We start from the raw sequence: 13138 nt of genomic DNA, 5'->3' as shown, positions 1-13138 counted from the left end.
CAAAATTTATTTGACGTTTAATATGAAAAAAATTATGACAATTCTTAGGCTTTTCAATTCAAATAACTGTTACTCTTATACATTTAATAATCTTTACAGTTCTTTGTAAAACAATTTAATTTGAAATTAATAAAATTCAATTTTAGTAAGAATAATTAACTATATTTTTGTAACTTAAAATTATTAATAAATTCAAAACATTTGTATTTTACCATAGTAGTACATATCGTTGTAATTAAGTAATAGTTACTTATAAATTACAAATATTGCATGCAAAATTTTAATTTTTAAATTTTGTACATATTTTATTTGAAATTCAAATTCAAATTACGAGTTAATTTCATATTAAATAATAAATTAGATGTGATACGGATGCATGAGTTAAAAGATTAATAATATTTTATTGAAATTATTAGTTTGTTTTCAAACAGATGGTTTTAATGAATACATTACCATTCGTGTACAATGTGAAACGAGTAACAAAAAAAAAAAAATGTTACTTATCGTTATTTTTTTTTTTATTGTGTCTAAAAATAAATTATTATTTCTCAATTCAGTGGCTTCAAGCACAAACGACTTAAGTCTGTTTTAGTGATTTCGAGATAAATGCATTTTAAACTTTAAATTTAATTTTGAAAAAAGTTATGAAGTTTTTTGAGCCAATTTTTTTTTTTGATCGAAAGATAATTAAAAAATGAAGCGATTAACTCATAATCTGAAGTAAAACAACTAATAGTATTCTCATAATTATGAAAAAAGTGAGATAGGCGGTTATACAAAATTTATAAAAAGCACTTTGCAAAGCATAACTCGACTTAGGCGATTTGTGAAAAATTACTTTTGCATTTTCGTCAAACTTAAGTCGACTTAAGCTGTTATTGCAAAACTGAAGATATGGTTCTAGGTGACTTAAGTTATACTAAAATGGGAAGAAATATATATATTATTTTTACGTTATTTGATTTTTCACTATTTTTTCAAATCATTGTCATAAAAAACATAAATTGAGGTAAAAAATGAATAAACTTCAAATAAAAATTTTTTCTAAAAGTTTAAAAATAATTTTTTCATTAAATTTAAGAAAGGTGACAGTATCTTTTATTCTCTCTCGGATTCTCCAACTAAATATGGATGAGTATCTGCTAAATCTCCAGTCTTTATCGTTTTGTAAAATTTGTAAACCAACAAATAAAAAAATTGCGTTAAGTACTCTAAGTTTTTCTTTTTTGGGACTAATTTTCTCTTCTTCTTCAATTTGGAGCATGTCTTGAAAATCTAACTAGTTAACACCTCGTCTTAAAATATAAAAAATCTTTGTATAAACTGTTCTTGTAAAATATTTTTGGAAGTCAATTTTTTGAAATCTGTGGTGCGACTCTTTCCACTTAAGAGAATTTCAGAAAGTAATTCAATTACAAAAAGGCTTCATTGCGCAACGGATCTGACAAAGTTGTTACATTATTGTAAAAATGAGCACATAAAGTAATCTCTAAAATGAGTTTATGAGTTTGGTGTTTGTTATTTTATTTATGTACTATAGTCCATATGACTTTCTTACTTGTTCATAATGATACTAAATGCGAATTAATTAAAATTTTTAAATCAAAAACAAAATGAAATCGAGTGTGAGTCATTACAACTACTGTAATGAAAAGTCAAATTTGATAGTGAACTCGAACTCGTATAGAAAATAATAATTCGATACTTGTGAAAATTAAATCTTGGAGACGTATTATTAATTACATGTAGAAAATGGTTTGTTCGTCAGTTTTTCTCTAAGTTCTGCCGTAAAAAGTATATAGATCTCCTTAAAAAGTTGTGGCAAAGTAAATTGGTTCGGAATTTGCTCTCCTATCATAGAGTATATAAGTATTTGATTTTCAAATAAACAAAGAATATTGTAAGTTTGCTCGACATTTTTATTTAAGCTGTCAGCATTTACTTTTCAATTAAGACTCCATACAAATTAACAATGAGTCAGTTTCGAGCGTTCATGTACTTGAGTGCATTCAGGAAGCCCGGTCGCGAAAGATTAAGCGAATTTTCTAACCGTTCGGCAAATTGTAAAAGGATTTTTCTTAAAAGAATAAAAGTAGAAAGCATTTCATATTTTTTTATTTCTACAAATATGTTCACATGCCCTATAGGACTCAAAAACTTGCTTTTGAAGGTTGTCAATTTTAAAATCAGGATCATTAATACAGTCACCACGACCAAAGTCAATTGCGGTTTTCAAAACTGTATTAACTTCGGTTTTCAAAGTAAGATCTGTAGTGTAAATACTTGTTTATTTACTATAGGACCAGTTTCGCTAATTTCTATGCTTTAAAACACACTGAATCCGTTATGTTAGTTTCAAATATATTGCAATACCTCTAACATCCGCCACAATCATCTCAGCTCTGCTAGCAAGTTCCAAAATTTTTAACGTACATTTATTAAGCGTGAATAAAGTTTATATTGGATAATTTTTCCATTATTTAACAATTTCCAACATCAGCACATTTAAAAACAATAATAAATAACTGTCTTTATAAAAAATACTTCCTTCGAAATAACAAAAATATCATAAATATTTGAAAATCGAAAAAATTTGATCTCACGGAAATGAGTAATAAAAAGTATAACAAAATATTGTTATTCCCAGACGTACCAATTTTATTTATTGAATGCCCTTGCATATTATAATAATTTGAATTTTCTAACAAAATGTGTTGTACTAGTTTATAATAAAAATATTGCTTTGTAATACAATAATTAGAATAAAAACTCTTGTTAAACACAAAAATTTGATCTTCCTAATAACATGTGTTTTACAAGAGCGTAATAAAACAACACTTTGTTTAATAATACAATTAGACCACAAAGGCAAAACAATCTACCATCAGGTAGCTAGCCACGTGTCATTTTAACATGGGAATTTCGTCAATTGAAAAAACCATTTGTCGCAGGTAAATCACGAAATGACCTACAATATTATTTTTGTTAAAAAAAAATTCAAATCTTAAACATGGGATATTTGGGTAATTAGAGCACTAATAATGCAGGTAACTTCTGCAGATGTTTTATATTTTGTGTTAAAAAATACAATTATTTTCTTGTTGCTGAATGTAAGATTTAATTTTAACTATAGTGAATAAGTTTTAAACCATGGACATAAAGTACCTACACTATATATCACATAAAATAATATGTTAAGCGTTATAAAGTATTTTTTATTATAAAAAACTAAAAAATATTCTATACTAATCATGTATTATTTCAAACACTAAACGCTTAACTTTGGTTTTTGGTTCTTATTTGCACGCGTAATAAAAACCTAACTCAACATAAGAAGCCTTTTGGAATATAATTGTATTTGCAATAATCGCCTAACTCGAGATAAGTTTAAACAACCAACAATTATTATTTTACACAAATCGCTTATGTCGAGTTAGTATTTAAAAAAACTCAAAATTAATTTTGCAACAAAAGCCTAACTCGAGATAAGCGGTTGTAAAAATTCATACAAATAAAAAAAAATGTCACTAATTTCGATTTGCAACAATAGCCTATCTCGAAATAAGTGGTTTGTCCAAAACATAAAAAAGATGTTTTCTGCTCTTAACTCGATTTAGGCGATTAGTGCAAGTGCATATGGTTGCCATTTCGAGTTAGGTCATGTGTGAATCCGACAATAACTCCGGCTGCAATAGTCGTAGAACCACCAAAATTTGTGAGCACATGAAACTCAAAACGGAGAATTCGTTGGTAAACATATCTCATTTTTGTCTTAACTCGAGTTAGGCGGTTTGTGTTTGAGGCCACTGAATTTAAACTAGTAAAAAAAAAGCTATTTAAAATAATTGTAATTATTAGTAGATTTTTTTCTAAATTACTTACTTTTTCGATATACACAAAAATAGTTACATATACACGGATATTTTGTATATACATATATGTATCTGGTAACACATATATACTTTATGATATTTTAATAGGTTGTATAATGTGTCGTTACTTTAATGTAATCATTAGTAATATACAAGTACATAATTTTTTTAATAATGGTTATGTTTTTGTTACTTTTTGGGCGGGTGCATGCAATTCTTCGACATATATTACTCTTCCACTGTAAATGATCATTAAACTATAAATATTACGATTAATTTTTAATAACTACTTATAAAAAGTAATTACTAGAATGAACATATTTTAAAATGATGAAAGTCATATTACAAAATGAAAATTTTTAATAATTACAATTAAAATATAATTTAAATGTAATTAAAAGTACTAAATAATCATTGCATCTTAATTTTAAATTTTATATAATTTAAAAAAAATACTCAATTTAAAAGTAACGAATAGAATAACTAAAATATTTCTTTTACAATTGATTACTATCGTTACTTTTGATTTAGTAACGAATCCGGTAATTATTAACGGTTACTTCACAATTTTAAATCATCAATGACGTGATTTTGATGTTTGTTTTTTTTTCTTAAATTTGTGACGTGAATTTGTTATGTGTTTTTATAAGATTTTGTATCTTTGGTTTTGTTTTTTTTTTGATGTTTCACAGTCACAACACAAATCAAAAAGAAACAAATAAAACCCTGTAATGTCATCGTTATATACAAGTAGTCAAACGACTGAGTTACTGTCATCTTTTTCTTCTCTATTTTTTTTTTTCATTTATTTATATTTTAAATTGGGAAGGTTGATTATTACGTTTGCTTATATGTATATAAAACAAGTATATAATTATTTATACATATTCTTAAATAACTAATATATTATTTACTATCATATCTGAAGAAAACAAAAAAGATTCAGGAAAATATAATTATCTTTGTCATTCGTTAAATTATGGTGATCTTTTTTTTTTATTTTGTAATTTTTCTTTTTAAGCTACCATATTCAATTATAAATTTTATAATAAATAATATGTTTGTATGCGTATGTCATTATATACATGAAAGCCAAAGCACGTAAGATTTTACGTAATACTTTTTCCTTTAAATTTAAAGTTAATATATTTTTAACCCTTTAGTAGTGTGTCGAGCACATTTATTCGAACTAAAAATGACTTAATTCTATAGGAGAATAATTTTTTTGTTAGGCACTTAAGTATAGCCGCATGTCAAAAATTGAAAAAACGCTTAAAATTATTTTCAAAATACATTTATATTCATTTCATATAAAATGTCGCTTTCCCCAGCTTAGGCCGGCCATAATTGTTAGAGAGAAAATGAAAGAGTTAAAAATTCGCCAATATTAGTAGTTCACAGATGGGGTTTAAAACTACGAGCTTTCATTCAATTCGGTTTTATAATTTTGTATATCAAATATATTTCAAATCAAATGAATGTTGATCTAATTTTCTCAGAAATTATGACTTTTATTATGTAAGCAGAAAAGGGTTAATCTTTTTTTTTTTGTTTAATTTTTATTTGATTTCGCTTTATTTCATTATTTATGTTAATGTTATTTTTATTTTTATACAGACATTAAATATATTATTAAATAAAATTTAATAAAAAATGAAAATTGGAAATTCCCACGCATGTTCAAGAAAACGAAAACAAAAGAAAACAACATTCATAAGTAGTTACTTATGCATAAAACTTTAATAAATTCTACTCTTATGTCTTTTATTTTTGTTAAAGGTAAACTGAAGTAATCAATTTAAAATTTCTGAAGTTATTTTATTGATTGATTACAATAATGATGCCATTTAATATTATATTGATGTTAATAATGATTATATTTACAATAATAATGATTGTAAAAGAATTTTTGCAAAACAATGTGCAATTGTAAAGCAGTCAAATATTTAAACACACTAATAAAATTGCATGTATAACCTTAACATGTACATATGTTATGTATGTATTAAATTGTAATTTATATGAATAATAAGAAAAAAATAAATTAATTTTTATGTAGAATGTGTTTACAAACTACTAGGTATATATGCATAGATTGTTGTCAAATGATTAATGTTAAATTTTAAAAGATATGCCAGTCCTATTATGAAATTTTAATTGAATTCTTTGAATTATATAAGACTTAATCAAAAAATTTGCATTTTGTTTTTTGTTATTGTTGTATTTTGCCATTGATTGTTATGAATAAAAAATCTTAATAAATTCTTAATTAAGTATAAATGATTTCATATCTCTTAATTTTGTGAATGTTATCCAAAATTTTAGATATAAAATTTGTATTTGTGACCAAATTTATAAAAAAATGTTATTCTTTAACGCTAAAATTCTCATCATATTCCCATATTCATAAACTATATACAATCGAACATGCTCATATGTACACCATTTCGGCCAGATTTTTTGTGCACAAACACATCCGTATTATGTGGTTATTCATTTTCTATTTGATTAGAGAAATTACATGTATATAAAGCAGTTTTATTTATCGGCATATTGCAAATAAGCATGTTCTACCGAATGTGAACGGATAAATTTTACTCTAGTTTTGAAATATAATAATTTTATATATGAATGCAGCTTATTGATTCACAAATATTCCTCATTCATTTATAATTAACAGTTGCAGTTAATTAATTTAAAATTATATGTTAAAATAATCATTTAAAATTCCGTAATACATTTCACATTCTAAAAAGATTATTAACTTGAAATTTAAATGATAAAATGTAATCAGAAATTAATAAATTAAAATTTACATAAAATTAATTAAGTTATAAATAAATATCAAATCAAAAATATCAGAATGACTAAAGATTTAATCATATTTACAAAAAAAAATCAATAAATCATTCAATTTTTAATGAAATCCAATTAAAAATAATAAAACAAAACATGAAGAATTTGCTGTCATTTCCTATAGCAATAAGTACTCACTTAAAGATCTTGATTAATTTTTTTTAACATTTTAAATATTATTTTAATAATTTTACGGAATTTAATTAACAAAAACGTTTTCATTTTTTAAATTATTAATCAATAATTTTTAAATCATTCATTTATTTACAAAAAAAAAATAAAATTAAAATTTAATTACTAATAATTAACAATTACAAATTGGTATAAAATAAGAATAACTATATACTGAATAAGTAACTGAATAAGTAATTGAATAAGTAATTAATAATTGGAATACATAAAACATATACCCGTAAGTAGTAATTTGGTTTTCTGAATTTTAAAGATTTCCTCCTTGCTTTAACTAACATTTTAAATGGGAATATTGTGAAAAACGGAAAAAAAAAACAAAACTAATTTCAAGGATTAAAAAATTAGAAAGGAAATTGTAAATAACTAACTATTTGATTTTTGATTACAAATATTCAACTACAGTTGTTTTTTCAATTTTTAAGTATTTTTACAGGAAATGGGAGTGCAACAAACAATTTAATTTTATTTTTTAATAAATACACAGAATTTCGATATAAGAAACTTCAAATTTAGATTTGAAACATAAAATAAAAAATTAAACAATTAAATGTAAAAATTTAAAAATTTCGAAAAATAAAAATAAATATGTTTTTTTTTATATTTTATTAATTTAATTAACAAAAAAACAAATATTCAATATGAGCAAATAATTTGAAAAATAAATTTATAGAATTTAATTAAAATAGAAAAATAAAAGCTAGACAACAAAAATAACAAGAAATTACAGTTATATATTTTATACACTCTAATAAAATTTTATGTTAAATTTATTGTTAACTGTTATTGTTATTATTCTTACATGAAATACATTTTTATTTTTTTAATTTTCAACACAAAAAGAGCTTACCAGTTTCACTCTGTCTGTCCATCTATCGATTACAAGACTTCTACATCCTCTGAGATAGCAAGCTGAAATCTTACACACAAATAAATTTTTAGTACAAACTTATTTCTGTTTAAGAGAATTTTTATCTATCTCCTCTTTTTTCAAAGTTACAAAACCTTAAAAATGTCATTTTTGAACTATTAATTGTAACGAAACTACAAATCAATTTTTCCGCAAACAGAAAGGTAACGACATGCAGCTAGCGCAATTGAATATTAAAAACACAAAATGCCCGTTAAAGTAAACTAATACCCAAGACATGAAATTTTTAATATTGTTCTTCTTCAAGATGGTTTTTTTTTATTCATATTAAATAATGCAGTAGATTTTTATTAAAAACAGGATTTTCACTTCATTGTGGAAAAGTGCTTCTTTATAAGCCATTGGTTTCACTAAACTTTATTCATATTTATTTTCATATTTGCTCTAATATACAAAAATGCATATTGAATTTTTTTTTTGTTGGTTTTTTTATATTTGAACAGAATTTTTCAATTAATTTAATACACAGCTGCATACTGGCCTTTGTTTTTACATTAAGTATGTATTTATTTTGATAGTAAGTTCTCGATTAATTTTAATTTTTAATTAATGTAAATTAAAATGTTTTAGTTTAAAATTTTAACGTCTTTTTTTGTTTTGTTATAAGAAGACGAGGATCAAGAATAAGTTTCCATTTTCAAGACACTTTGATAAAATACAACTATTGTGTATTTATGTACATTATGAGTTAATTTTTAGATTATTGTGAACTAATGTTAATGAGTTATATTGGTATACAAAGTCAGTACATGATGACAAAGATTTTCTGTTGCAGTTTGTCATCAAAAATTTATGCAGTGACGGCGTCCAGTATAATTAATTTTAGTATTAACAACCGCAACATTATTAAAATTTCCCAATATATCAAGAATTGACTGTAAATTTTATTATAATTTAATCTATGGCTTGTTAAATTTTTAATATAAATAAATAAATAACTTGTGTAAAATATTTAGAACCAGTTTTGAAATTTATTTTTCTTTTATTTTTTAAAATATTGTTATTGTTTCATTGTCTCCCAGGTATTTAAGTGTTTTACTAAAATTCATTTATTATTTATTTACATATTAAATTTTTTGCTATTTGGTTCACATTTATTATTATTGCATTTGAAATGTGTGTAATTGCAGCAATGCTATAGCAATGTAGTAACAAATTTTGCATATTTGAATTTTCAATTAATTTTCTTTTCAAAATTTAGTTTTATCAAAGTTTTTATTGTTTGGCCCGTTATAGTTATTTGTGAATTCTTAAAACAGCATTTAAATATGAAATATGAACTTGCCTCAAAAAATATTTTAATATTTAAATTTTTATTGTTAACCTATAAGTGTATGCAATAATATTGTTACTTAACATTTCCTGAATTCATTTATAAAAAAAAAATATGAACTTTTATTGTTGTTGTTTTCCAAGTAACCATAATTTATATTTAGGTATTTTAACTAATTTTTTTTTAATAATTTATAAGTTGGTTAACCTAAATTAATATTTATAACCTTTTTTTCGAATAAATTGTTCGAATATGTACCGGTAAAAATTACTGTGTTTATAGCCATTTAAATTTCTTACATTATATACTGTTAAAGTTTTTCTTTAATATACAGTTGAGTGCCCTTAGGTCGAATTGTTCTAAATGTTAGAAATAAGTTCGAACTAGAAAAGTGGTGTACTTTTATAAAATACATATTCAACTGATCAAATCCAAAAATGGAGAAAAATTTGGAAAAAATAGTACGACTGCAGTAGTAATTTCGATTTGTGTTTCGTTAAATGTTATGTTCTTCGAATAATTTATTTATTGAAAAATTGCCATAATCATATTTACTATTTGTCCATATTATGATCCATATTATTCTGGGTGAGCTCTGATTTAAAAACTGTAGTAATAAAATATACAATTCAGCTAACAAGCTGTAAATTTTTCATTTATGTAACATTAGAGATTTCCCAAGATTCTTAAGTCACATGGCTACTATTTTTTATTGTGTCTCTGCATAGGAAACGTTCAGTTTAGTTTTGTCTACATATAAGTTCAAAAGCAAGTTTTTTATTTAACTTATTAGAAAGTAAATAAGTACTTAATCTTGCAATCATAGACGAATTCCCTTAAATATAGAAAAATATTTTCAATTCAAAATGATAATATTATAGTTAATAAGCGACTTAACTTGAGGAATAATATCAAACTTTCTTATTAATTATTGCTGTCATATAGTTATTTTATTAATAATTTAATTTTTATTCTTGTATTTAAATTATTATTTTTAGTATACATTTATTCTTTAAGAATTTGAATTTTAAGAATTAATTGGAAATTTTAAGAATTTTATGTTTCTTTAATTAATTTTAAAACTCGGTCATTATTATAAAATAAATTTTCAAATATTATTTAATCATGTATGTTAATGAGATTTATTTATGCTCTTATGTTGTTACACAAGTATGTGTATGAAATATGTTAAAGTTTACGATTCAACATTAAAATATAAACATAAAAATTTTTATTATAAACTTTATTGTTTAGCTTTATCTATTTGAAAATATTAATGAATTTGAAATTTATTAATAATAAAAATTAATTATATAGATTTTATAAAGAACTAGATAAAGAGTAATATTTTATTCAATGTAAGGTTTTAAAAAAATTCTTATAATTTCTTATTCAAAAAATTCAGCAGTATTTTATTAAGGCACATATTTAATCGGCGAAGGTTTCTAAATTATCATAAATGCTCCATATGTTTTCATAATTAGACTAAGAACAAAGTATAACTATAAGTTTAAATTTGAAAATTCGAAAGTCTCAAAGGACGCAAATAACTTGTTTGAAAAACGGGGTGTGACAATTATTTCTAAAAATAAAATTAATTGTAATTTTGCAAAAAATTATTTTATTAACCATTGATGACTAACTTTTATTCTATGTTGTCTACATTATGTTCTATTCCGTAGGATCATATTGTTTGTTCATATATGTATGCTTGTTGATATCACGTTTTGTTAAATACAGTATAATGTTAAGGTATATATATATGTATATCGAATTGTATATAACGTGAATATAACGATATTAGTAGAATAACAGTGCAGTAAAATTAATATTAAATTAAATGGCTATCAACAAATGTCAACAATTATCAAATGGTTAGAATGTTGTATATTGAAATTGAAATTAATAATGTATATACAAGTTAGATAAGCTACTATAACAAAAATTTACTTTTAATCTGGTTTTTCTAAGCATTCTAAAATTAAGCAGAATAAATTTTAAATCAAAAATAAGGATTTGTAACAATTATTTCAAGAAGTTTTAGAAAGTGAAACTTTGAAAATTAACTGTTATATTTTATACTTTCATACATATTTCTGTAACGCAAAACCCCCTAAGTGACAAGCACAAAGTTTAAATATTTGGATTCGCCTTGTTCAAACATATAATCGAGCAATATTTGGTTGAATTCCAAGATAACATGTCACTAATCACACAATAGTAATGATATTTTGAAAAATATTGGAAATAAAATGACACACTTCATTCTAATTTGCGCACATACATGTATGACTTTATTTTCTGGATGTTTTGTGTCATTTTAACTTCAGTTATTTACATTTGAAACCAATTAATTATAAAGAGTTCAAATCATAATTTGATTATAATTTTGAATGTGTGTTTCTGTTTTCGGCACGTTTTTTTTAAATTAAATGTAGTTTAATTAATTCTTATCTAAAAATCTATTATTTCGTTAATTGCATTTGCAAAGTAGAAGTATGCAATTAAAATTGGAATCTAGATTTCTGATTTCAATAAACAATTTAAAAATACAAAATCAAAACCAGTTTTCGGAGTACAACTATATGAACTTACTTACGTATATGTGACCAATTTAGCAACTAATAATAATTAAATATTTTAAAATTAAGCTTTTATTATAATTGACATTTAATACATACACACTTACTTACGTACATAAATATATACATACGTATGCGTATGCATAAAAATACCTTAAATTAATATAAAAATACTTGGAAGACTTCACTTTTAAAATCTTTAACCAACTAGCTATTCAACTTTTTTTTATATTCTTTGGTATTCTTTTGATTCTTGTCTCTTGTAATATGATATTTAAGTTGAAATTTTCCGCTTTCACATGAAAGCATTAATGTTTTCAGCAAAAATATTCTTTTTGGTCTGGGTTTTCAATTTCGTTCTTTGATGTCTCTCAAGAAAACTCACTGCTGTTACAGTATTGAAAGAAGGTTAGAAAAAGACAAAAAAAGCCGTCGTCGAATCTTGTTTTTTTTTTATTTTAATTTTCTTTTATGCTTTTAATATTCTAAATTGATATTTTTTTATATAAGATAAGAATTAAAAAAAATAACTTGAATAATGCGTGCAATGCCATATAATGTTCGAGAGGAAAATTAAAAACCAGTTTTCATTATTTTTGTGTTTTGTTGTTGTGATTATTCTTAGTTTAGCTTTATGTTGTTTTTCAGAAAATTTTCGGAAAAAATGTTTTTAATAATTTTATTCTGATGGGATAATCTGTGGTTTACTTACTGCGCTGCGGTTCGTGCGCCTGTGCCGAAAATTTATAGATTTTACGATTGATAAAAATTAAAAGTTTGCATACATAGCAAGAGTTAGAAATTATCTTTTCTAAACCAAATTTTTTACCTAAATCTTATATTTTTATCTTCTCCCCATGCAGAACAGTTCCTTTTCAAATGAGCAAAATTTTAAGTTTTCACGCTCTTAGAAAAAGAAAATTGTTTCTCTCTTAACTGGTTTATTGAAATTCAAATCCTATCATTATGTAAGTAATCGTGGTACATAAACTACTACTATCGCCTAGAAGTATGTAATGAAAGCAAATTGAGGGGAAAATCGCTTTTATCAAAAACAAATCAACTTCAACAAGTTGCCTATATGTCTTATTAAAAAGAAAATGTGCTACTTTACAAACTGACTTTAGTTTAACTCTACTTTATTAAAAAAAAATTTCACTTAAAGTTCTTGTTTGAACCTGGAGTCATTGCATATTATTGATTTCAGTTAGGCTGATTGTCTTACATTTTGTTTTTATTTTTCCATTTTTCTTTGCATTTTTTTTTAGACTTCATTTAATTTTTACTATATAACAAAATTTCATTGCTGTTTTTTTTTTAATAAAACTTTATAAATTGTATACCTTATATTTCTGGAATAAATAATTTTGCTTTAACCCCTGCACATTGTTCTTATGAATATTTTTTTTTAAATTGGAAAGGTAAACCGTAATTA

Source organism: Condylostylus longicornis, unplaced genomic scaffold, assembly GCF_029603195.1.
Source record: "Condylostylus longicornis isolate FDR11 unplaced genomic scaffold, ASM2960319v2 ptg000049l, whole genome shotgun sequence".
In the NCBI taxonomy this organism is placed as follows: domain Eukaryota; kingdom Metazoa; phylum Arthropoda; class Insecta; order Diptera; family Dolichopodidae; genus Condylostylus; species Condylostylus longicornis.
The sequence above is the reverse complement of the archived record's forward strand: the minus strand, read 5'-3'. Positions refer to the sequence as shown.